Here is a 24,592-nt window from a genome sequence, read left to right on the forward strand (position 1 = left end):
TTATTTTACCATTTTTAGGCAATATAACCTTTTTTTTTTTTACTTTTACTTTTTCACTAGTTAGTCTACCAGGTAATTGTTCAAGTGTTTTCAGTAAAAACAAGCTTGTTTCTCAGTTTAAATAAAAAATTGCATTCTAATCTCTGAGAATTTTGTCAACCCTTTTCGAAATGATCATTGAAAAATTGCAAAAAGAAAAGTTAATTCCCAAAATTATTATTAGCTTATTGCTTAAAAATATTAAACCAAAATTTAATTCTCTTTATTAAGCTCAATAATTGGTAGATATAAAATGTGTATTTTAAAGATCTGGTTTTTCAACAACCTCAATTCACTTAATTCCTTGTTTAACTGTAAGTGATTTCGTAATAATTTAGTAATATTCTGAAATTTGATTTATATGCTAAAAATAAATTCTGTACTTGCACTGTTTTAGTCGCGCCATTTATGTAAGCGAAATTCTTCTCCTACCACGATAGATGGTTATTTATTTTCAGATTAAAATGATTTTATTTTCAATTATTTTTTGTTTTTTCTTTCTACTAAAAAAGAAAAAGATAAGTTTTTAAAATTAGTTCTCTATTCACAACAGATAATAACAACTTTTCCAATCTGAGTACCAAAAACCAACGAAATCTATTTTTCTGAAAAAATAAATAAATAAATAAATGTGCAGATAGTATTCAAAAGTCGGTTAAGTTGGGATTAACAATACTATTTTGTGTTTCCCAGTTAGCGAAAGCCTCCAAAAACAATTTGCAACAGAATGTTGGAGGATGTGGGGGATAAAGAGATAACAGAGGGTCCAAGTGAAAGAATTAGATTAGAAATTGAAAAAAAAAAGAAGAAACAAACAAAATTCCCTAAAACCTCTTAATTAAGGAGTTTACAATAATAATTATTATTATAGCATATACTCCAGCTTGGTCTATTAGCAGAAGTTTTAAAGAAGTTACAGAAGCAGATATGTATAAGTTATAATGAAGATCATAGTGGACTTTTTAAGGTAATAAACTCAGGACCAAATAATAGATTTATACTGATGAGTAAGAATGACGTCGAAGGCTGAAAACTGAATCATTTCTCTTGTTTATGCTTAATGTGGAGCTATCGTCAACACAGCCATCAAGAAATAGTATAGCAAGGAAGCTATGCCCTGAGTCTTAGCTAGCGTGGGTAAGCTGGCCTATTTTAAAGACAAAACCTTTTTTCTTATGCGGTTAAGTTTTAGGCATTACATCAAATTGGATGATTTCTACTTGGAATTCTGTCAGTTAGAATGATTTATACTGGAAAAATTTGGCCAAATCGGTTGCAATAGGAATTTTGGTAGATATAATACAGGTTATAGCTAGGTGAACAGTTAGTTGGCACAAGTCGTGCCTGTCAGTAATGTTGAGGAAACGTAAACTGCGTGGTCCATTGTTACCTTTCTGCTTTCATTAAAGGATATAGAGTCTAGGATATCTTATTGCAGGTCCACTCGTAAGAACCACTAAAAGAAAGAGCTTTTTTATTCTCTTACAAAGAATATTCATCCCACTCTGGGAAACTATTAACTAGTAAAGAAATGCTTTTTTAAAAAACGATAGAATGATAGCACATTCTTACCAGATAATTCTTTACTATTGTTTTCAGAAAAATAAAACTAGGCCGAAAAAATAAATTAAAAATATATCAATCACTTAATTTCACTAACAAATTTATGATCACTTTCTAAGATACTTATAAATAACTTTTATTACTAGAGAGATCAAATTGAAATTGGTTTTGAATTTCTTAATAACTGACCTTGTCTCTGATTACTGCTTGTTCCTTCTCATTTAATTAATCAACATATCTTGTTCGGGAAAAATTGACAAGAACTATTAATTATTATTATTATAAACTGCGTCTTAGAAACTTTTAATTTATTTTCTATCCCTTTTGCAATTAAATTTGGGAATTTGGTAGATTATTTTGCAAAGTATAAAAAATTAAAATGCAAAGCCATATTTTCTAGCATGATTTACTTGTGTTATGATTTAAAACATTTGATGTGCACCCAAAAGAACTTGCCGTTACTACTTTTTTTTTGAGATTTGGGCGCATTCTATGGACTTTTTGGTCAATACCTCATGACCACTCCAGTGTGCTGAAAGCAAGCATGAGAATGCTAACTTCTTTAAGAATAAAATATTTTTATAAATTACGGTTTATGGGTAAAAAAAATTGTAAAGTAAATAAATAAAGTAAATAATATAATTAATAATTATATAAAAAAAAAGGGTTTCTTTATTTGTACAAATATTTGTTCGTTGAAAAGCTAATGACAAATTTTTGATAATTGCACAAATATTTTTTTTGATAAGATCATTTTTACTTCATAAAATTATTACAAAACTTATAATCTAAATACTTATAAATGTCGTAAATCCAAAAACAACGATGACATCAAAAACTATGAGGTACTTTATCAAGAAAAAAAAAAAATAAAATAAATAAATAAATGACCACTTCAAATTCCATTACACAATTATTTCTTTTATCACATTTTTTTGAATTGATAAATCTTAAATGGAAATTCCTGATTAAATAAAATTTCTTTTGTTTTCATTTTTCTTTTTTAATCGAAAAAGAATAAAACGGTTTTTATGTTTCCTTGACCTCCTGAACTCTACTGATAGCCATTAATTAAACAAATTTTAATCATAATTGGTTTTGAACTTTAGGTTTCACTTTTTTTAATATTTACTTGCCATTAGTATTTCACAAAAGAAGAAATATAAGCATTGAAATTTCTAATTTTTGGAGTTTCTTTTTAATTAATTTTTCAATTTAATTATTCCACTGCTGTTTTACAGATTATTTTACAATCATACCCATATATTTCAGTTTATGTTACGAGAAAATTGAGCTACTGATGGACTGCAGTCCAAGTAAATGTGTTCTTGTTTATAAAATAATTTTTTTCTGTTTTCTACGTATAAAAGGAAAATAAACACTTGTTATTATAAACCCAGAGTGAATAAAATGATAATGGCTCACTGATAAAAATATCAGGCTGTAAATTACATACTTTTTTACTTATTTTATCAGTTATTCCATAACTTGAAGTTCATCAAATTTTGTACATAAAATATGGAAATGGAAGATGGTTTAAATAGAACTGTATGACATAACCACCGTTGGTCTTAGTAATATGTAACTTCGCCAGGTAATGTTTTTTTCTACTCTTAAATAAATTAAGAGTTCTCTGATGTTAGATCTTATATTGGTTTGACAGGTACTATTATACATTGACATTTCTTTTAATCATTACACTAAATTTCAAATTAACTTGTGTTTAGTAAATTATTTTGATTGATCAGAAAATGTTTAAGAAATAAATTGATATATAGTTTAATTAGTTCAATATACGTTACAGTTAAATGGATATCCAATTTACAAAGTTACAGTTGGTTTAAACAATAATTCAAAAATGATAGTGGAGTATACTCCTGATATGATATGATTTAAACACGCACTCACTAGCCCAACTCACATGACCGACTGCCCTACACAAACAGACTGCGACTCAAGGTACAAAGTACCTTGTTGTTGTTTGATGATAAACCACAACTTCCAAATTTTTCAATGAATTTACTTAACAACATGTAATTCTCATGTCACTATATAATTATTTTAATAAAGATTTATTTGTTCATTTTTGATTCAGTTTTTAGTGGATCAAATCAGATAGATGAAGATGAACATGTGTTAGCTTCACTAATTCATAGCAATGTTGTAGGTTTTTTGGATGAAATGTGAAGAATAATATTACATCTTGTAGGGTTTAAAATGATTCGAGGAATGGCTGAAATTGATTAATTTAAAATTTGAAATTATTTTATATTCAATTCTGACTCAGTACTCGTCCTCTATAAGAGAAAAGAAGATGCCGCCTTCAAATAGTATTTACATTATGCCATATTTGTTTACACACTTCATTTCTTGTTTTATCTCAGTTATATTCTCTAAACCAAGGTCTCCAGCTAGGTTTTGTCATTGTCATTGACAATTTTCTTTAACTGTCAATCAAAAACCCATTGCACGTAAACTTTCACGGTCAAATTAAATTAACTTCTACTTTTCAAAGGAGATGCATGTGGTGCAACAAATCGCTGTTTATAGTCTTATCTTTTTTTACGTTATCTTCTTAATGATAATCATGCAAGTGAACGCATAAATGATTAATACTTTAATCTAATGTTCCACAACATTCTTTCATCCGATTTCATTCCAACCTGTATTTCATTAAGTCTTCAGTTTATTGCGGAACATGTATTTTTAAATATTTACGTACGTATTTTTGTGTAATAATGCTAAGATTTTTTATTGTCGTAAAATTCTATTCTGTTTTACTGAAGTAGAGGTGTTGCCCCCAGCTTTCAGGATTCCCTCCATCTCAGTGTTTTTTGGTTGGATTCTTATTATTGAGGTATAGTGCACAACGACTAAAATAGATCTATTTAGCCCTATACAAATGGGACACTCATCCTATAGCACGCCTAGATGATAGAACCATTCACCCAGGTCCTCTAGGAAAGTCCTAGAATGGCCGGTAGGAGCTAACTGGTATCACCAATTCCTTATACAATGGCTTCCAAGAGCTTCTAAAGACGTTTCCCACAAAATTAAAAGAAACTGGATCTATGCTAACTCAGAACCAGTTTCCTCCCCAAATAAGCCTCAGTAAAGGCAGGATACCAACAGTTGGTGATAACCACTCCTTGATGCTAATACCCGCTTTTCTCCGTGCTTCCAGAATGTTTCTCTTCCAACAACGGTTATAAAGTAGGTAAGTTAGACAACTTGAAATGGGGCAAAGAAGGAAAGTCATGCCGAAGTCTGCTATTAATGTTCAGAACAGCATATTCTTTGTAATTCTGTTTTTCATATTTGTTTGGATGAAAAGAACTGAAACCAAAGATTATTATCATCTTTACTTCATTATTGTCAGCAGAAGAATATATTATTAAGATTTCGATAATAAGTAAACTAATTCTAAGGTTCTAAGATTCTAAGGTTCTGTACCGTAGAAATGAAAATGTTTTATCTGCTCATTAAATTAGTTATTTAAAAAAATCAAGACCCATCTTTGACGAAGAAACAGTATACCAATGTACCGTGGCATACTGGTTTTGGAACATTGTTTTAAACTATTGATTAATAACAAATTTTTAATTTTCCTTTTGTCCCTGAACCTTAGAATTAGTTTACTTATTATCGAAATCATAATAATATATTCTTCTGCTGACAATAATGAAGTAAAGATGATAATAATCTTTGGTTTCAGTTCTTTTCATCCAAACAAATATGAAAAACAGAATTACAAAGAATATGCTGTTCTGAACATTAACAAATAGGATTGTGAAATTGTACAAAAAAATAAAATAAAAAAATAAATCTAAATACAAGGACTACCGCATAAAAAAAAATTTAAATAGTCGTCAATAAAATAAAAAATATCTGTTTTTTGTTGTCTTTTTTCCGTCTTTGATTGTATCTTACATGTTTCTCATAAAAATGATTTTATCGTGTAAATCTAGAAATAAATCAATCAATCAAAAAGGGTTTAATTTGCCCTATGTCCTTTTTATTTAATATTTAATATTCAGGAATTATATCTGAATAATACGCAGTTTAGGAACCTTAAAAAATGCACATAACTCTCTCTCGTTATCAGAGATTACAATTTGGCACATTCTTTCATTGGATTTTAAAGAAGCTTTTTGAAGTGATGGACCTGCCTGAAAATATACGTATGCAGTAAATAATCAGAATGAAGTTGGCTAAACCTGCCACAAACGGCGCCACGAGCCGTACCAGGGAAAAATGGTTTATTTTAGAATTATCTATTTCCAAATAGTGTGACCCAATTTTCCGAAACAAAAGCAATATGAACCTCTCAAATATTGTTCATCCTAAGATCATGATAAAAAATCCCGTTTTCTTTGTAGTGTTTAAAGAGTCATATTTGGTGTTGTGGTTAGTAAATGTGGCCATCGGCACGAGCATTACTTGTATAGTAAGGACTTAACAGAAAACCGAATAGGAATAACAAAAATCTTGCTAGTCACCGCTCTTGCTTCTTCCAGGACATCAAATAGTCAACTTTTACTAGCCTAGAATTAAAGATTCTTCTTTCTAAGAACAGTAAGGGTCTCAGACAAGCTATCAAGGATTACCAAAGGAAGAATGGTTGAGTCTATTTTCTATTTCACAACCATCAGTAATCTTAACTTTTTCTATTACTCAAATTAGCACAGAACCGTTGTTATCAATAAGTAAATAATTTTATATCTCATTCTTCAGGTATTTATTTATTTTTTTAATCTAATCAAATCGTTCACCTTGACATTCCGACTGCCTGTTCAATGATCTCATCACAACGTGCTAAAGTCAACTCTGTGAAAGTTATGCTATTCTTTTCTCTAAAATATCTTTAAAAAAAAAATTCTACAAAAATTATAGCATTTTGAAAAAAAAAAAAGTTAAGCATTTTTAGCACCAACTTGATCGAACTTTAAAATTAATTTATTTAATACGAATTAAGGACAGTTTGACTGAGTTATCTTCTTTTTTGAAAATGAAATTAGTTAAACGTTTAACATTTAAGGTGCCGTTTCATTTAGCCTTGCTTAATATTATAAAGGCAGTTCTAGTGAAAACTAGTTTGATTTGATTTAAGCCATTTTTATTAAACAATTCACAGTTTACACCAGTTAATTACTTGTTTGGCCTTAATTCTTTTTTCACTTTTTCTTTCTTGTTTCGCAGGTTTTGTAAATATCAAGTGAGTTTTGAGGGAATGAAAAAAAAGCAACAGAAGTTTCGATATTAACAACACTTTAATTAGAGAACTAATAATTTATTTTTTGCTGTCACTGATCTAGTAAATTAATTTATTTAATGCTGTCCCCTCATATTTTGTGGCAAGCCATGATCTTCAAGTTATCTTTAAAGTTACCACACTGGCTTCCCATACTATTGTGAATTAGGGTTTACTAACCACTCAGCTTGGCTAATTTAAACTTGTGGAATTTCTCTAGTTAAACTATTGTAAAATATTGTCCAGTAACTTTATTTAATTGTGTACAAAATTTTTTTTTTAGTTGTATAAGTAGTTCCCAGCGATTTCATTTAGGTTTTTTTTAATAACTAGTTTAAAACGATCGCTTCTACACTTGAGTGAAAGAAGAGATGTTCTGCCATCCTTTTTAGCCATCAAATAAGGGTTTGGCTTCACAGCCTGATCTGTAAAAGAATAAGGACATCCTTTCATCACTTACTACCTCATTCTAGGTCCTGTTTTCTGTTTGCTTGCAAATGAAATTACAATTCTGTCTGCTCAAAAGATCCTGTTATAGGAAGGAAGAATATTGCCAATTTCAGTTATAATTTTTTGAATTATTTTTGGCCTAGCTTTTTCCGATCTAGGGACTAGGACATCTTCAGGGCTTGTGCTATTAGTAATGATAATATTTTGTACATTGTTATATCTAATGTTGGTGCATCTTCTGTCCTAAGTGTTCAGGTTTAGTGTCTGGGCCGAATACTAGCAAAATAATAAAATAATTGTGACTGAAATTGGTAATAATCTTTCTTCTTTTTGGATTAATGAATCAATCATCAAAAACGATCCTGTAATAGCCATTCAAGAAACCTTCAATTCCATCTTCCAGCCTTGGAGAGATGGTTCAAGGAATAGAGAATATAGACAACCATGGTTTAAGGGAACTGTCACTAATAAATGGGTTGTTACGGCAATAAGCAGGCTGAGAGCGAACCACGCGGTGTGAGGAGCGTATCTAACAGGATCAACAAAAAGGTCCTCTCCTCTTTGCGTAGATTGCAATGAGGAGGAGGATTTCGAACATATAATAATGATATGTCCACGTTATGTGGTAGAAAGGAAACGAATGTTTGACGATATATACAGGTATTTAGATGCACCATTTCGCTACGAAGACATAATATTCTCCAGCAACATCTATGTGCTTAAATCTGTAGCAGAGCTAGCAAAGTAATATGAATGTATTTAAAAGTTATAGCCGAATAGAATGAATGGAAGAAAATGATTAGAGAAGGATTACGTGATTTTAATTTCGGTTAAGCTATAAGGATGTCAGGAATATAGAGTACTGATCCATCCATTAGTTGTAGTTTGTATGTAAATAGTTGTATATAGTAGAGGGATGAATGTGTGAAGCGAATGTATTTTTATAAGTAAGAATGGAGAGTGAGTGATATTCTAGTGATAAGCACCTAGACGATGCTGGCCGTATGGCGGAAGCCAATGACAAAAAAAAAAAAACAAAAAAAAAATAGAGAATAGTGCTAAATGAACAGAAATGTGAAAACATGACTTCTAGAAGAAGGGGGATAACCATTGCTCTTATATCCTACAATGGAACTCCTCTTTTGCCAGCCAATGTTGTCAGTACCTGTGATTTTGGCCAGTTTATTTATTGTCGCATTCTTTGATGACTATAATGGCAACAGAAACTTACAGAAAGTTGAAAATTCCAAAAAGAAATTCTGGAAATAACAAAACAACAAAAAAATAAATAATGTAAAATGCATGTTAGTCGGAGTTTTGGAAGTTGAGGTATTTACCAAACTTAATCTTAATCTGAGAGAATAGAACGAACAAAGCATAATATAATGAACAACAACAAATACGAGGACTTGGCCAACAGAAGACTAGAGTCTACTTTCAACCGGTTTACTACGCAGTTACACTATGTCAGCTTGGGTAGCCATTCTTAATTGTTAACAGTCTTGTTTTATATTTATAAAATTGTAAGTTGCTCGTAGTATTCTAATCATTAGATAACTTATTTAAAAAGTTTTTTTTCTCACTTTATTAGTACAAATATTTATAACTGCAACAAATGTTGCATCAAGTAAATTTGATGAAATTGGTTAAGTTCTCATGAATATCATGTAAGAGTAAATCTAATTGGTGAAACTCTTTCTCAGTGGATTGCATTTAAAGAGTGTTTGTAACTTCTAATTTCTTAAGTCCTTTGCTATAATTTTATGCTTTAACGTCTAACGCTGGTTAAAACATTCTTCAAGCATCCGTCAGACACTCTACCTAAAGGTTATCAAATTGAACATTGTACCATTTCCCATTTCTGTTGTATTATTATTCCTCTTAGGGGGAAGGACTTAGCCCTACGCTAACCAAAGCACCACTGGGTTTTAATAGCTAGCTCTGGGTTTACCCAGAGTAAAAACAACATCAACAACACAAGACTACTTTAGTACAAAAACTGGAGTACCACTTATGCTGTCATCTTATAGAGCTCCTACTGACAATCTCTAGAAACAACTTTTGCGAACTTAGGAAGACGCGGGCCGCGAGTTTTCTGCGAAAACTCAAAATTATATCAGTCCAATTGCAATACTAATATCAAATTAAAAAAACAATATGGAAGTATATATTTATTTATTTTACATCTATACAATACACACTGGTACATGATAGATGGAGAGTGGTTTGACATACAAACTATTAACATGTAGTAATTAGCAGAAAAACAAATGGAAGAGAAAAAAATGAATGAACAAAATAAACAGTAAAATAAAAATTAATAAAATAAACAACCTTAATTTAACAATATCCATAAAGATAAAAGCTAAATAAAACAAATATAAATTAAAAGGTATCCATTAAAAGTCTAAAAGAAACTTTCTCATTTTTAAACTAATTGTAAATTTATAAACATCAAATAAATGATTCTTATTCTTTATAGAGAAAATACTTGTTGCAGTTAATGGGTAATATTTACATAAATATCTCTCTCTATACAAAGAAAATGCAGGACAGTCAATAAACATGTGAGCCAAGGTTTCCTGATTATAGTTACAGAGAGCACAAGTTGACTCCAAATTTATTTCATACTTAACACCCTTACTGTACACAATTAACCTTTTTTCAGATGACATTCGTACTTGACTCACAACCCTAATTACATCTAGTGGTACACTATATGATAAATAGCCCTGACTTCCATGCTTGTTAACGAGCATAGAGTACATAGTACTATAGGAAGACTTGGCAATCCTCTCCAAGTCCAGACGGATCAACCTATCCCTTAAACAATTCAGAATGGCGGCTTTTTCTTTTTCAATCAATCCAGCATCCTGTTCTATCCACAGCCAGCTAAATCCGAGGTCAGCAAAGTACTCCTTCATTTGCGAAACCCAGTAAAACAATATGGAAGTATGCACTATCAAAAATACGTATCTTCTCTTCAAATGAGTAAAGAAAAGTAATAAATAAATTAATTTACAAGAAAAGCAAAATAAAATAATAAAAAAATCATTAATATTTTAAAAACGTTATATAAGCAAAGAGAGAACAAGACAGATGTGCGCTGAACTAATGGAATGAATTGCAGTGTGCGTCACATGTACAGTCCGTCCCTGAACGTTGACGTGTCCATGAGTGGTATGTGTGAGTGAGTTTGTGTGTGTGTCTTTTATACACTTTTTTATTTTTTATTTTTACAACTGGCAGCAGCCACATAACTTGGAGAGCCGCCCACTGACGTCATAGACACACCTCCAACGTACACCAATGCAAGCACTCTCTTTCAAACGAGCCTCAAAGTATTCAGTTATTGAAGTATATAATGTCTAAATAAATTTCAATTTTATTTTTATTATGTTTAAAGAATTTCATAATGTATTATTATTTTTAATTAAATTTTTTCTTATGTAACGGTATTTAATTACAGTAGAAATAATAAATTTCTGTCTACCTGTATCTTTTTTTTTAGGTTATAAGAATTTCCCACCACTTCACGTTAGTTTAGAACAAAATTCTTTATTAAGAAGAGAATTCGTCTGTTCACAAGGCATTTTATTTCTTTTTTCATGTCATTGGTGAAAGGCTTTCAGGGACAGAGCCGAGTGGGAATCGTTCTTGTCTATTTAAGAAGGAATACGTATTTAAGGCACACAGTCTGACGCAAGATCAGAATAGAAATCGTCCCCTATAAGGATGATGTCAGTTCTTATGTTTTTGATAAAGGAGACGAATATATTCAGTCAGTCTGTTTTACCAGAGAAAATCTTCTTTATTTCAAAATAAGCCTAATTCCTAAATGATAAGGACAAGATCCTATTTCTTATTGATGGTGAACACATGATTTAGAGTTTAAGGAACTGTAATGATTTAGTAACAGTGACAGTGGAAAGCCGGTAAACTGAGATGGATTTGGCGTGTTGGAAGAATGGTAAAAGAAAGAAAGGATGGTTACTCTGGTGGTAGAAGATAGTTAAAGAGCGTTGAGAAGGATATTCTTAGGCTAAAAGTTAAGAGTTGATGAACGAGGGTGCAAGACAAGGAAATACAGAAGAATTGCTGCTACCAGAGCAGGACAATGCCATTCAGGACAACGAAGAGGCCGATATAATGTAGAACAGATACGCTCTACCTAGTACGTTTTTTCCTGTCTCTCCCTGGCAGAGTGAAAGTTGAACTACAGTGCATTGCCTTCTAAGGATACACAGGATTGGATGACAGTGAAATCTTGATGTAGGATGAAGTTTCTACTTCAATCCACCTAATTGGGAAAGAGTATAAAATCACTCTCGTAAATGGTACCTAAAATTTGCTGAACAGAGTGTCAGATTTCTGAGTTCCCGAAACTGCCGATCTTGATGAGTTAATGAGGGACTCATATCGAGAGGTTATTGGGAATAAAATAGGCCCTCTTGCAGCCTAATTGCAGCTTCCTTCCTAGGTATCCCCATTTCCTAGATTAGATCCACAAAGGTCATCAATTTTATACTCCAACTTCAGAGGTGCACTAAGTAATCCGATTCTGTCGTTTGCATCATTATTAATAAGTCTAATGTTAAAAGTGTTTCAGATGTGGAAAATTTGAAGTTAGACGATCGGTTAAGCTAGAATGACCAAGGTTCAAAAACATATTCTTGAGTTCTGGATGTCACGGTTTATAAATTCAACGATTTGTAAATGATAGTCTCCATACATGATTCGACTAAAAAAGGCAACTTTAGGCTTGTCAAAGTTATATATTCAGTAAGATTATATTCAATAGAATCGCCCATTGTCAGCTTTTTAAGTTCGCTCTTAGTTCAAAACCATTTTTAAGCTAGCCTAGTTTGTTGAAGCCCCAAACAGGTTTTGAATAAGTATCAAAAAAGGGTTAAAAATTTAGTTATAAATGCTGGAAGACTCAAAATGTGTTATTCTAAGTAATCAGATTAACTACTTCAAAATGAAGATTTTTTTCTTTGTTCACCGAAATACCAGAAAATATGTTACACTTTTTTTTTGTTACAGTTTTTGAAGATAATAATTTCTTTTTGCTTTCACTGAAATTCTTTTTCCTGGTTTCAAATTCTTGACTGCTTAATCGAGAATGGTGTTTTTAACTTTTGTTCAAAAGACAAGAACACTGGAAGGAACTCGTCCAGGCAAACCAGAACTCGTTTGTGAATAACTTTACTCTCGGGTCAACTAAGTAAATTTTTTTTTTTGCAATAAGGGAAAAAATAAATAGATAAAAAGAACAATGGCACCAACAGAAACAGAATAAAACAAAAACAAGAAAGGCTGTAGTTTATTCTTTCTTTCCACAAACAGCTTGTCTCTGGTTTAAACCTGTTTGGAATGGTTGTTATGAGAAGAAAAAAAGCAAAACCTCTGGTAGTTCCAGTTACATTTACCAATTACATTTACATTTTATTTTCCCTATACTTTTTCCTTTTATATTTTCAATACCTTTTTTACGCAGCGGACTATTACTGTGGCATGTGGTTTTACCAGATTCTTTACAACTACTACAGTATAATCTACACATGACGTCAGCTGACATCATAGGCACACCTCCCTGAGCACATTGTGAGGTCTTATTTGTAATTTTCAAAATATTTTATTGCACATTTAATTAATTTTTTTAAAAATCGATTATTTACACGTTCGTAGATTTTAGGACCTTGATTACATTATGACTACATTAATTATCGCTTTTATTGATATGAATGAAAAAATCGAAAGAATAGTTTTGTGAGTTTATCGAAAGTAGCTACACATCTTACGCCAGTTACAGAATGTAATAATATTCATCATTCAATCTAATAATAAATTAATTTAGCCTAATACTAAATATAATTGTTATAAATCCAGGTTAATTCTAGCTTCTGTGACTAACAATACGTTAATAACAAATTAAAGATTGTTTAAATTTAAATGAATTGGTTTAAATAAGCGGAGAAGGAGCTAAATTGGTATTTATATTCAGTAAAATAGTCAATTAGTATCACGCCATATTGTTTTTTTTTTTTAACCAATTAAAATTCATCTACCCACTTCCAATGTTGTTTACAATTTAATGGCGCAATTATTTATAAGCAAGCAGGAATTTTAATGAGGCAAAATTTGGATGCCCAGTAACTACTCACATAGTAAAAGGGTAACTGTTCGTATGGCGTATCTCTGAAGCATTTATGTGAACGCCTAATTTTGGGAATAATATTGTAAAGGGCTTTTATTTTAATTCTGATCAAATAGCTTGAGTAAATAACAAGTTCAACATTACCCAAACATCTTTTAAAAAAAATTGCGGACACATGGTTGATAAGTGTAACTACTTGCTTCAATTTTTCAAAATCGAAGTTGCCATCAAAATCACTCCCAGACAGCAACAGGATATTTATAAGCCAGAACTAGAAGTAGCCAAAATGCTTCTAGAGCAGCGTTTCCCAAACTTTGGTACGTGGTTGGTGGTACTCGAAAAATAATCAATAATGGCGGACTTATAAAATTTAAAATAAAATTAAAGCATAAAAATACATAAAAATTATTTTAGTTAATAATAATATACAGTAAAGAGGTTAATATGTACAGTAATAAGGTTAGTCTGTCTCAAGATAAACGAGAAAATATAATAGCACATTTAACAGGATTAAAATTGTCTTTCATGGAGTATTTTCCAAAACCCGAAAACACAAATGATAATTGGATTTCAAACCCCTTCTGTAAAGAAAATTTAGGAAAAGCTACATCATTATCAACAAAAGATGAAGAAAATTTAATAGAATTATCAGAACTTAAATGATAACCATGTAAAAATCTACTTAAAGAGGCTGATTGTAATGTGTAAGCTCTATCCAAGCAACATTAAATTTAATTGGTACTTACAGGTAGTTGAATGCTTAAAAGAAATTAATTTAGAAGATTTGGGCTCAAATATAATAATCCTAAAGAAGAACTTTGTAAATTAATTAATAGTATTGAAGAGAAAAATATGTACTCACTTTTAATTATTTAACAAAAGGTTTAAAACTAAGATCTTACACTTTACAAAGTTTATAATAAAATATAGCACACTCGGAAATTTGCACGAAATGCAAATTTTTGCTTCGAACTTTGTACGAAGTGGTACAATTTAGCATGATATACTACCAAGTGGTACGCGAGCCAAAAAAAGGTTGGGAAACACTGTTCTAGAGCATAAGGGCTACAGCACAATGGCCGTTATAGCAAATTCTGTCTACATACATACTCGTACATACATCTGCAAATAACTTTTTGGGAAATAAATATAACGTAAATTCTTAACACAGTTTGCTAGTTCAGTTCAAGAGATTAAGGGTGATGTGACGAATTTCTAATTGGCTTAAATTGCGTGAAGAAGGGTTAGAGTAATGTATAATGGTTGGCAGTTATTCACTGTTAGAGCCAAGCAACCTTGGACGATGATTGCACATTGCGTCTATGTCTTGGAGGTGGACATATAAAATAGGTAGTTCTTTGGCGATAAAGTAGCGCAGATTTTGGAGTACGATTTCTTCTTTTTTTTGGGGGGGGGGAGTATCTCTGTTCCTGCTTGAAATGCATCTGACCAGAAGGGGGCCAAGCCCTTAGGGAATGCAAAGCTTAGCTTCCATTTGCCAACTTCCAGTCGAATATTATTCACAAAAACTGCAGCTAATCTTCCCAGAATTAATTTCAATGCCACACCATTCTGTCGTTATATTTGTTTCTTTCTCTTATCTTCTTTTTTGATTACCCACAAATGAGGTAACTAAATCAAAACAAGTTCCGTGCTTAAGTAAAATACCGCTAAAAATAACTACCTGGGCGAGCCATTGTAGACAAACTGTAGACATGATTATTACTACGTGCATTCCGTCACGTAGATTTGGCTAAAGAAAGCCAGTTCTTAACAGGAAATACTAAAAGCACATTGTACTTTTATACTTTCATTTCAATTTCGTCAAAATTCTCTTTGAATATGCATAAAAGTATTAAGTTATATGTAAAAATATCCTCAATTATATTAATCTCAATCTAAGTATAACATCTTTTTAGAAATCAGGAAGCGCCTTTTTTTTTAAAAAAAAAGACTTCAAGAAAATGAAAATAAAGTTACTAGTCTTCTTGACCTCAAAGGAAATGCTTCCTTTGCGGCTTCAGTTTCAAAAATCTATTTACGATATATTGCTTTCTTAAATTATAATATTGCATTAGCTTAATTGTATTTAGATTGTTCGAGAATAAAAGCTATTTGGAAATCCAGAACTTCTGAACATATAAACCCAAATAACGGGGCTTTTTCCTCAAGTTGTATAAGGAAAATGAATAGAAAACTAGCAAGGTCAACATTATTTACGTTATTATTGTTGTCAAGAAAATAGATAAACAAACTTTTTGATAAAAACTACATCAGAGACCACATTTTTGACCATGAAATTAATTCTAACTAAATTTGTTATTCAACTCTGCGTTTAGAAATGCAAAATTTAATTGATCAGAATAAATATGTAATTAGAATGGTGCCTGACAAACTGAGTCATCTTATTATACGGGGTGTTCATTTTAAGACGGCTCAAACGTATTTCATGCTTAAACGGTTAATCTGAGCAAAAATAGTAGAGGGAAAAATTTGTTGCCCGTCGCCTCTAGTTTCAGAATATGTGACTTGATTTTAGATTCCTGCCCGCATACGCGGCTGACGCGCGACCAAAAGTAAGAGTTCGCAGTGGACCCCCATTTTCATATACACACTTTTAAAGAGTATAAAAAGTTATGAAAGAAACCGGAAACCGCAATTCCATATCTTCAAAATTAAAGGTGCTAGGCCATTTCAAAATCTGGTATTTTTAATCATATTTCAATTTTTTTAACTTGTTATCAAAGAGAAAGAAGAGCACGCGATAGGTCATTTTTATGTATTTTTTCATCCCCTTTCTAATAAAAATATTGCCAAGGCAGTAAAGCTAGTATTTTTCTTAATATCGGGAAATAATCGTTTTCCGAGTGATTTTTCTAAAAAAAATCAAACGTTAAGAGCTTTAGATGTTCTCAAGCATACACAAAATGGCTAAAAATTAATTTTACATCTGTTACAAATAAGAAGGTGTAATAATTATTTGGTAATTTTGGGTGAGTTGCGTTTAATTACCAAAAAAATTGGAAACCTCCTGCCACATATTTAAGTGATCAATATCTTTCATGTAAAGGATCAAACTTATTTCTTAATTTATCAACTTTATTCAACTTGTGAAACATGTACTGTGCCTCCAAAGGTGCCTCCTCAGATACAGAGAGCTGTTGATAACCTCCTGGCTAACCTCGCTTGCGAGCCAGAGGAGGCACCTTTGAAGGCACTGATGGTTTGAGTACCCATTAAATGAGTCAAATTACTGACATTAGAGTAAATCTTGTAGCGTTCGTTGTCTAAGTTGCCGGTTAGGATTGTCTGGAAATAGTTAAAGACTTCCATTTATTAAAAATACCAAGTGTGAAGAAAATTTATAAGTTAAAAACTTAGAGATTGTTGCAAGAGGAAACCGAAGGAATGTTCTCAGCAGAATTCCTTTTCCCTGGACGGGATTGGGGGGAATGAATAAACCAGCGAAAGCAAGGGCCAATTAAAAAGTATGATATTTTTAAAATGTGTCTATTTTGGTGATTACAAACGAGATTTTTTATTTAAATCTCTCTAATTCAGGGCAGAGACTTTAAAAAACAAAAACCTGTTATTAAAATGTTAGAATAGGTGTACATAATTACCTTTCTATTTGACGTAATGAAGTAACAAAAACTGTGGGCCTGAGTTGCTGCAGAAGAACACTGTTTATGTTTGGAGTGAAAAATCCTCTTTTAACAAAAAAATGAAATAGATAAGAGCGTAATCAAAAAAACAAAAGAAAAAAAAGACGTATATTTCAACTAATGAGCTGAATATCGCGTGATTCCACATCACCGAATCAAAATGTGTTCTAGGTTCTCGTAATTCAAAATTATTAGATATTTTATAATAATTTGTCTTTAGTATCAGGTTACGTATTTCTTTTACTGTATGGTATGATTTAGTTACCACTGTAAGGCTGTAATCACGCAAAACCCGCATGACACTGCTGTTAATCACAAATAGTAGATCAACGCCTTAGGTAAGGCGGCGTTTCCCAATAATGTTTGTATCACTCTTTAAGAGATTAGTTATTCGATCGATTACAGTTCGATTCATTCAGTATACGTTATTTGATTCCTGGATCTATTTTAATTTATTCTAAAATTATCTAAAGTTCATAATTTGAACATTTTCCAACTATACTTGTTTAGATAGTTCTTAAATCTAATTCTTTAATCAGTTGATCTCATTTAGATACAATGTGATACGAAATGATGCTGATCATTTAGCTAGATTTCTTTAAAGCAAAACCAACTGTAAAAAGTAATCTTTTTTTTTTACAGTTTTAGCTGCTTTATTTAACGGATATAGTAAATTTTGAAGAACCTTTAAACCGCTTAAAATAGGTGTAAAGTGGAATTAAACCATTCATTGAATGAGATTAAATTCTTTGAATGGATTAGAAATTAGATGATCTGGTTCTAATAAATTTTGTTGCCTTGAGTAAAGTAAAGTAATTGCCTATTTTTTCAGGCGGTGCTTAACGTCCAACTACCAATTAGGTGTCGTGGACGGAGGCGCCAAACAAACATACTTTACTGTAAATTTCTTTTATTAACCATTAAATAAAATCCAAGGTCTAAGTCCGGGGAATCGAACCCCGTACCACAATACATATTAGCTTCGCAGGTCTCGTCTCTAACCGTTCGGCTACCGTGGCGGCGCCGATTTTTATGCCTTGATTTAACTTCTTTGATGAACAAAAAAAGAAGCAAAAGAGCGACAATTTCTTAACAAAAGATCAGCCTGTGAAAAGAGGCGAATTAATACAGGAAAAATCCATTAAAAGCTAATAATTTCACAGGCTGTCACACATAAAAAGTCTTTGAGAGAGGATTCTCCTACTTGAAAATTGCTCATTCCTTCCAGAGAATTTGTCGTATTTTTAGCTTGCAAAAGATACAGACTGATTTAAACTTGACTTTTACTCACTCGCATTTTAGTCACAAGTGATTTCCAGCCTTTTATTTTATTTTTGCTCAACAATTTTGCAAACAAAACCTTCATATAAATAACTTTCAGACCTTCAGGTTAAGATAAAGAAATGGTTTATTCTAGGGTATGACCTTTCGGAGCAGTCCTTGGAGAGATAGTAATGAAGTAAGTAGGGTAATAATTAATATAAAATTTTCTCCATGTCTTTAAAAGTAAACGGCACGTTTCAATGTGATTTCTAAAATTAAATTTGATATTAAAAACTAATTAGAACTGCTTACAGTTTATAAGCAATAAGATCCATAAAAAAATTATATAGCCACAATACTTTTATTTTAAATTTTATTACTTTTATTGCAATCAAAAGTGTTTAATGCAATTATTGTACGAAAATGGTAAACTAGTACACTAAATTTTTATTATCAAGACAACATGTACGAGGGTCGTTTGAAAAGTCCATGCAAAAATAAAAACTACTTAATTTTTTGGGGTAAACCTTTTTTATTTTTCAACATAGTCTCCTTTTAGGCTTATACACTTCGTCCAACGCTGCTCTAGTTTGTTGATCCCTTCCGAATAATAGGATTTGTCCAAGTCTGAAAAATAGCCATTCGTTTCTGCAATCACCTCCTCGTTTGAATAAAATCTTTTTCCCGCCAGCCATTTCTTCATATTGGGGAACAAATAGTAGTCCGAGGGAGCCAAGTCTGGAGAATAGGGGGGATGTGAAACGAGTTGGAACCCTATTTCCATTAATTTTGCGACCACAACTGCTGAGGTGTGAGCTGGTGCGTTGTCGTGATGGAAAAGGACTTTTTTGTGGGCCAATCGTGGGCGTTTTTCTTGCAGCTCGGTTTTCAAACGGTCCAATAACGATGAATAATATGCATCTGTAATAGTTTTACCCTTTTCCAGATAGTCGATAAGGATTATTCCTTGCGAATCCCAAAAGACAGTCGCCATAATCTTTCCGGCCGAAGGAACGGTCTTCGCCTTTTTTGGCGCAGATTCCCCCTTGGTAACCCATTGTTTAGATTGTTCTTTGGTCTCAGGAGTGTAGTGATGTATCCATGTTTCATCCACAGTGACGAAACGACGCTTAAAGTCCTGCGGATTCTTCTGGAACAGCTGCAAACCGTCCTTGCAACACTTCTCACGATTTCGTTTTTGGTCTAGCGTGAGCAATCGCGGCACCCATCTTGCGGATAGCTTTGTCATGTCCAAATGTTGATGCAAAATATTATGTACCCGTTCATTCGAGATGCCCACAGCACTAGCAATCTCACGCACCTTCACTCTTCTGTCATCCATCACCATATCATGGATTTTATCAATGATTTCTGGAGTAGTAACTTCAACAGGGCGTCCAGAACGTTTAGCGTCACTTGAGCCCATATGGCCACTCCGAAAATTTTGAAACCACTTATAAACTGTTCTAATCGAAGGTGCAGAGTCACCATAATGTTTATCACGCTTCTCTTTAGTCTCCTGAGGCGTTTTGCCTTTCATAAAGTAGAGTTTAATCAACACACGAAATTCTTTTTCGTCCATTTTTTGAAAATCACTCGACTTCCTCGATTCAAATGAATGCCAAACACAAAGAAATAGACCGGACCTGGCTGAAACTTGGTGTGGGTTCTTCCAAGAGATGCTACTAACTAAACATAACCTCGACACGCGCCAGTGGTGCTATCTCTCTGACTTTGCACGGACTTTTCAAACGACCCTCGTATTATTTTTTTGTTAGTTTATTTTCTAGCCCTCAAAAGAAGAAAGCAAACAAATACTGTAATTAAACAAGCACCGCTAATTATTGTAAAATAAATTACTACTCTGACTTTACCCCTCTCTCCCCAAAAATACAAGTACGAGCCCTCTCACGACTATTTACTATTTTCGTTAAGAAACATTTTTTTGAAACTATTTCGTTGGTAAATAAATCTAAAAACTATCAACTTATGACACATTCGCTCACCCGATTTTACTAAATTATAGAACTTTATTTACATATTAAATTTCTATAAGTATTAAAAAGTTACTGAGGCTGTACATTGGACTTGAGTGCTACTTTAATAAGTGTACTTTAGTGCTCACAACCTCACCTCACTTCCAGAACTGTCTTATAAGAAGTACATTCCAAGGAATTCAAATTTCACAAATTCTGGCTGATTTAATTATTGGAATAAGCTGGCTCAGAATCATTAATGTAGTTTTCAGTTTTTGAAGGAGAATATTTCTAATTAGCAAGAGCAGTTATTAATATCATTATTTTTTTGAATTGACTCCAAAGACAATCTCTGAGTTCGATTGGGTCCATTTCCATCTTCTCGATTTTTCAATTAGTTAATCTGATTAGCACATTTAACGATAATACTATTGTACTGGTCTCTAACGGTTCTATTTCTTTAGAACTTCAATCCGCTAGTGCCTAGTGAGATATGTCCTCTACGTAAAACAGGTGCAAACTAAGGAATGTTCAGGTAGTCGAATGTAATTTATAGAAACAGATTAAAATGTACAATTATTTGATGATATAAAAAATAATTTAGCAAAATTATTTATTTTATACTTATTAACAATATGTAATTTGTTTTACATTAAGGTGTTAACCAGTTAAGCGTGGAATTTAGTTTTAAAAAAAAAAAAACCACAGTGTGCGGAATTAAAATCAGACAATGACGTGTATACTGACGTCGAACGCAGGGCAAAACAACCAAAAGTTTACAACGTCAGTAATAGTCACTGCAAGCGACTTTTTCTGCAATCTCTCTGAGGGCTTAAGATTACAGAGCATTCTGTGCTCATTCAAAAATCTTGCACCGCTTCACGTTATGCATTGCTCTAGTTAACTAGGGACGCCAAGAGCTTTTACTAAGGAAGAAAAGAGCTTTTTGAATTCTGTGCCAAATGAAATCAGGCTCGTACTGAGGTCTAAACCTCTATCTAAGGTAAAAAACGGCATTGCACAAGGGTTGAGAGCTTCTATTTGTGTGCGTAATTCCCCAATCTGTAATGAGGAGATCAAACATGTACCAACCACTTATCATTTGGCTGACTCCCACCACCTCCCTCCGTATAAAATACTTGGAGGTTCTATTGGTAAGATAAAGGAAACATCCCACCAAATAATAGTCTTATTGTATTTTATTAAAATTTCGAGTTTTTATAGTTAATGGCAATTTTATATTTTTCACAACGAGTATACACGTCAAACACAATTAACAGGTTAAAAAATGTAAAATGAATTTCAGTTTTTAATGTTATAAGGAAAATATTGTTTGTAAACTGTTATTTTTATAACAATTAATCATTAAACTATGTAATCTGTTCCTGTAATGTACGATAGTTTGGCAATAAAACATCAAATTATAACTGAAGTTGCCAAAAAACTTCCTTCCTCTTAATGAATAATATTTTCTCTTGACCTATCCATTTCATCGATATCAGATCTGATAAAATTCTGCTGTAAAAGATTCCACTATCATCACAATCCTCTAATTCAGCAGCTTTTTTAAAGCCTAATCTTTACCCAATACTCCCGTTAGACGACTGAAGCGCCAGTGGCCTCGTTATCAAACTGCACTAATTCCAACGCCATGAAATGATACCATTGGGTGTCTTCTTTAAATGTCACTAATATCATTTTATTCTAGTATCTCCTTTTCTTGTTGTAAAAGTTTACAACTGCAAATAAATAAAGGGTTGATAAAACCAATTGTTTCCTTTCTTGAATTTACTAGCTTTAAAGTTGATTGGATCATATTTTAATCATTTCTAGCATTGCTTCCGGCAGATGGAAATAGTCGTTGTGGTATAGTTTTTTATTTATTTTCTGCTTAAAATACTTTTATTTGTAAATAAAGGAATATTATTTACAATTCCTTGTACGAACAAAAACGAGGAAAATGAGCATATATTAGTCATACATTCATTAATAACGAGGGTTGTAGGCAAGACCCCATAGAGGTTGGTAAAAAAGTTTGTATGAATGGTTCTCGCAATGAATTATTGTCATGACCCTCCAGGGTCTGTCTGTCTTAAACACTAAGTAGAGACCCATTGTTAATAGTTTACCCTTGGGGGATACACGGGGATCTTAATAACAGAAAATATCAACTTGTTTGTGGGATTTACTAAGTGCACTTTCTCTTCTTGTAAAATCTCTGGTTGATATTTTAGGATAGCTCTTAAATCTGTGAGGCTTAAGTTGTTATCTTTAAAGCTTACTGTCCAGTGAATCTGAGCTAGTCAATTAATCCTGCTATACTAAACTTATAATGTAATAATACTTAAAGCTAACACTTCTACAGAATAAACCATTTATATTCTTAGAAGCTCTTCTTCTTTAAATAAAGGATTTTCTTAAATATAAATAATATTTATAACAAAAATTCTCAATTAAAATTTAACAAAAAATCTCGTCACTTACCTTAGGCGATTTAGTTTGGTAAGATGACTTCTCAGAAAAAAAAATTAAAGTACGAAAAGTACGAACAAATTTGGGTAAAAATTAAAAACGTGACTTTGACACACAGTGAAAGAAGAAAGAGAACTGTTGAATTTAACTCGTCGGGGATCGTCCTACAACTATTGAGTCAGTTGTGCCAACATAATAAAAATCGAGTAGTGTTTGCTCTTCTATTTATACTTTTTACATACATACGTGCTTCTTAGAATTTATCGTAAATCCACTAACATTTATTAGTTCCTTTAAATTCAAGAAAGTGAAAGTGACGCGGACATGTCACATTTCCGGTATCGAATTTTTCACCGGATATGCAGGTTTTGAAGCTCCCTGAATAACAAAAACAAAGTTGTGAAGAGAATGAAGGTATGTTCCTATGTAAGTAAATACTGTAGCTCAAAATGTGGTCAACCACATAAAGCTCAGAATGTATATTCTTGGGGTGATATTCCAGAAGTTAGTCGTCAAAATCTCTCAAACGGAAGTAGCAATTTGCTGAAGTAATACTTCCCTTTTCAGAACATAGCTCCAAAATGGCTCCCAGAATTTTCTGTAAATTTAATACACTCAATGCACTCATGTTAGTCTCTAACTTTTACTTGTAACAATTCAAAGGATTGTACATTCAAGATTGTACATGATGGGTCGTTCTATTTGAAAAAAGTAAAAACCACTAGAAAAAGTGGAACATTTCACCTAACTTCAGTGGAATGCTGCTGTTTCTGTATTTGATAGTTAATACTGACGCCAATGTTGGATTGTGGATGTTAGGTCGATCTATTTTGGGAAAGGAGAAGTAAAAACCATTGGAAAAAGTCGAACATTCAGTGGATTGCAGCTGTTTCTGTATTTAATAGTTAATAATTAAGCCAATGTTGGATTGTAGATGTTAGGTCGACCTATTTTGGGGAAGAAGAAGTAAAAATAAGTGGAAAAAGTCGAATATTTCATCTAAATTCAGTAGAATGCTGCTGTTTCTGTATTTGATAGTTAATAATAAAGCCAACGCTGGGTTGGAGATGTTAGGTCGATATATTTTGGGAAAGAAGAACTAATAACGACTGGAAAAAGTCGAACATTTCACCTAACTTCAGTGGATTGCTGCTGTTTCTGTATTTGATAGTCAATAATGACGCCAACACTGGGTTGTAGATGTTAGGTCGATCTATTTTGGGAAAGAAGAACTAATAACGACTGGAAAAAGTCGAACAAACATTTCAACTAATTTTACTGGAATTCTGCTGTTTCTATATTTGATAGTCAATAATGACGCCAACGCTGGGTTTTAGATGTTAGGTCGATCTATTTTGGGAAAGAAGAACTAATAACGACTGGAAACAGTCGAACATTTCACTTGACTTCAGTGGATTGCTGCTGTTTCTGTATTTGATAATTAATAATTAAGCCAATGTTAGATTGTACATGTTAGGTCGATCTATTTTGGGGAATTAGAAGTAAAAACCATTGAAAAAAGTCGAACATTTCACCTAACTTTACTGGAATGCTGCTGTTTCTGTAGTGTAGATTGGAATAATAGATTTTACAATGTTTCATTTTTGCCGGAAACAAGCAATTTAAAAAAGTACAAATTTTTTCTACTACTCCAAGTGACACTAGTTCGTTCTGGTACTTGATATTATTCGCCAGTAAAGACTATAAAGCACATATTGTTCAATTGGAGAGAGTGAAGAATATATTTCTGAAA

At 32.2% G+C, this 24,592-nt stretch overlaps 1 protein-coding gene across 2 annotated transcripts in view; it reads right to left on the reverse strand.

Annotated features, from left to right (window-relative positions):
- The window catches only part of LOC141458756 (sialin), a 52,642-nt gene extending 29,633 nt beyond the window's left edge, over positions 1–23,009 (reverse strand). Inside the window, exon 1 of one of the 2 annotated variants that reach the window (XM_074137139.1) lies at positions 22,852–23,009. The gene's annotated coding sequence lies outside the window, so the exon portion shown is untranslated. Of the gene's footprint in view, positions 1–17,086; positions 17,112–22,851 lie in introns of those variants that run through there. The other variant, XM_074137141.1, reaches the window with a different exon arrangement.
- Between the last annotated feature and the right edge of the window lie 1,583 nt (positions 23,010–24,592).

Source organism: Rhodnius prolixus, unplaced genomic scaffold, assembly GCF_049639745.1.
Source record: "Rhodnius prolixus isolate KJV_2025 unplaced genomic scaffold, Rpr scaffold_5, whole genome shotgun sequence".
In the NCBI taxonomy this organism is placed as follows: domain Eukaryota; kingdom Metazoa; phylum Arthropoda; class Insecta; order Hemiptera; family Reduviidae; genus Rhodnius; species Rhodnius prolixus.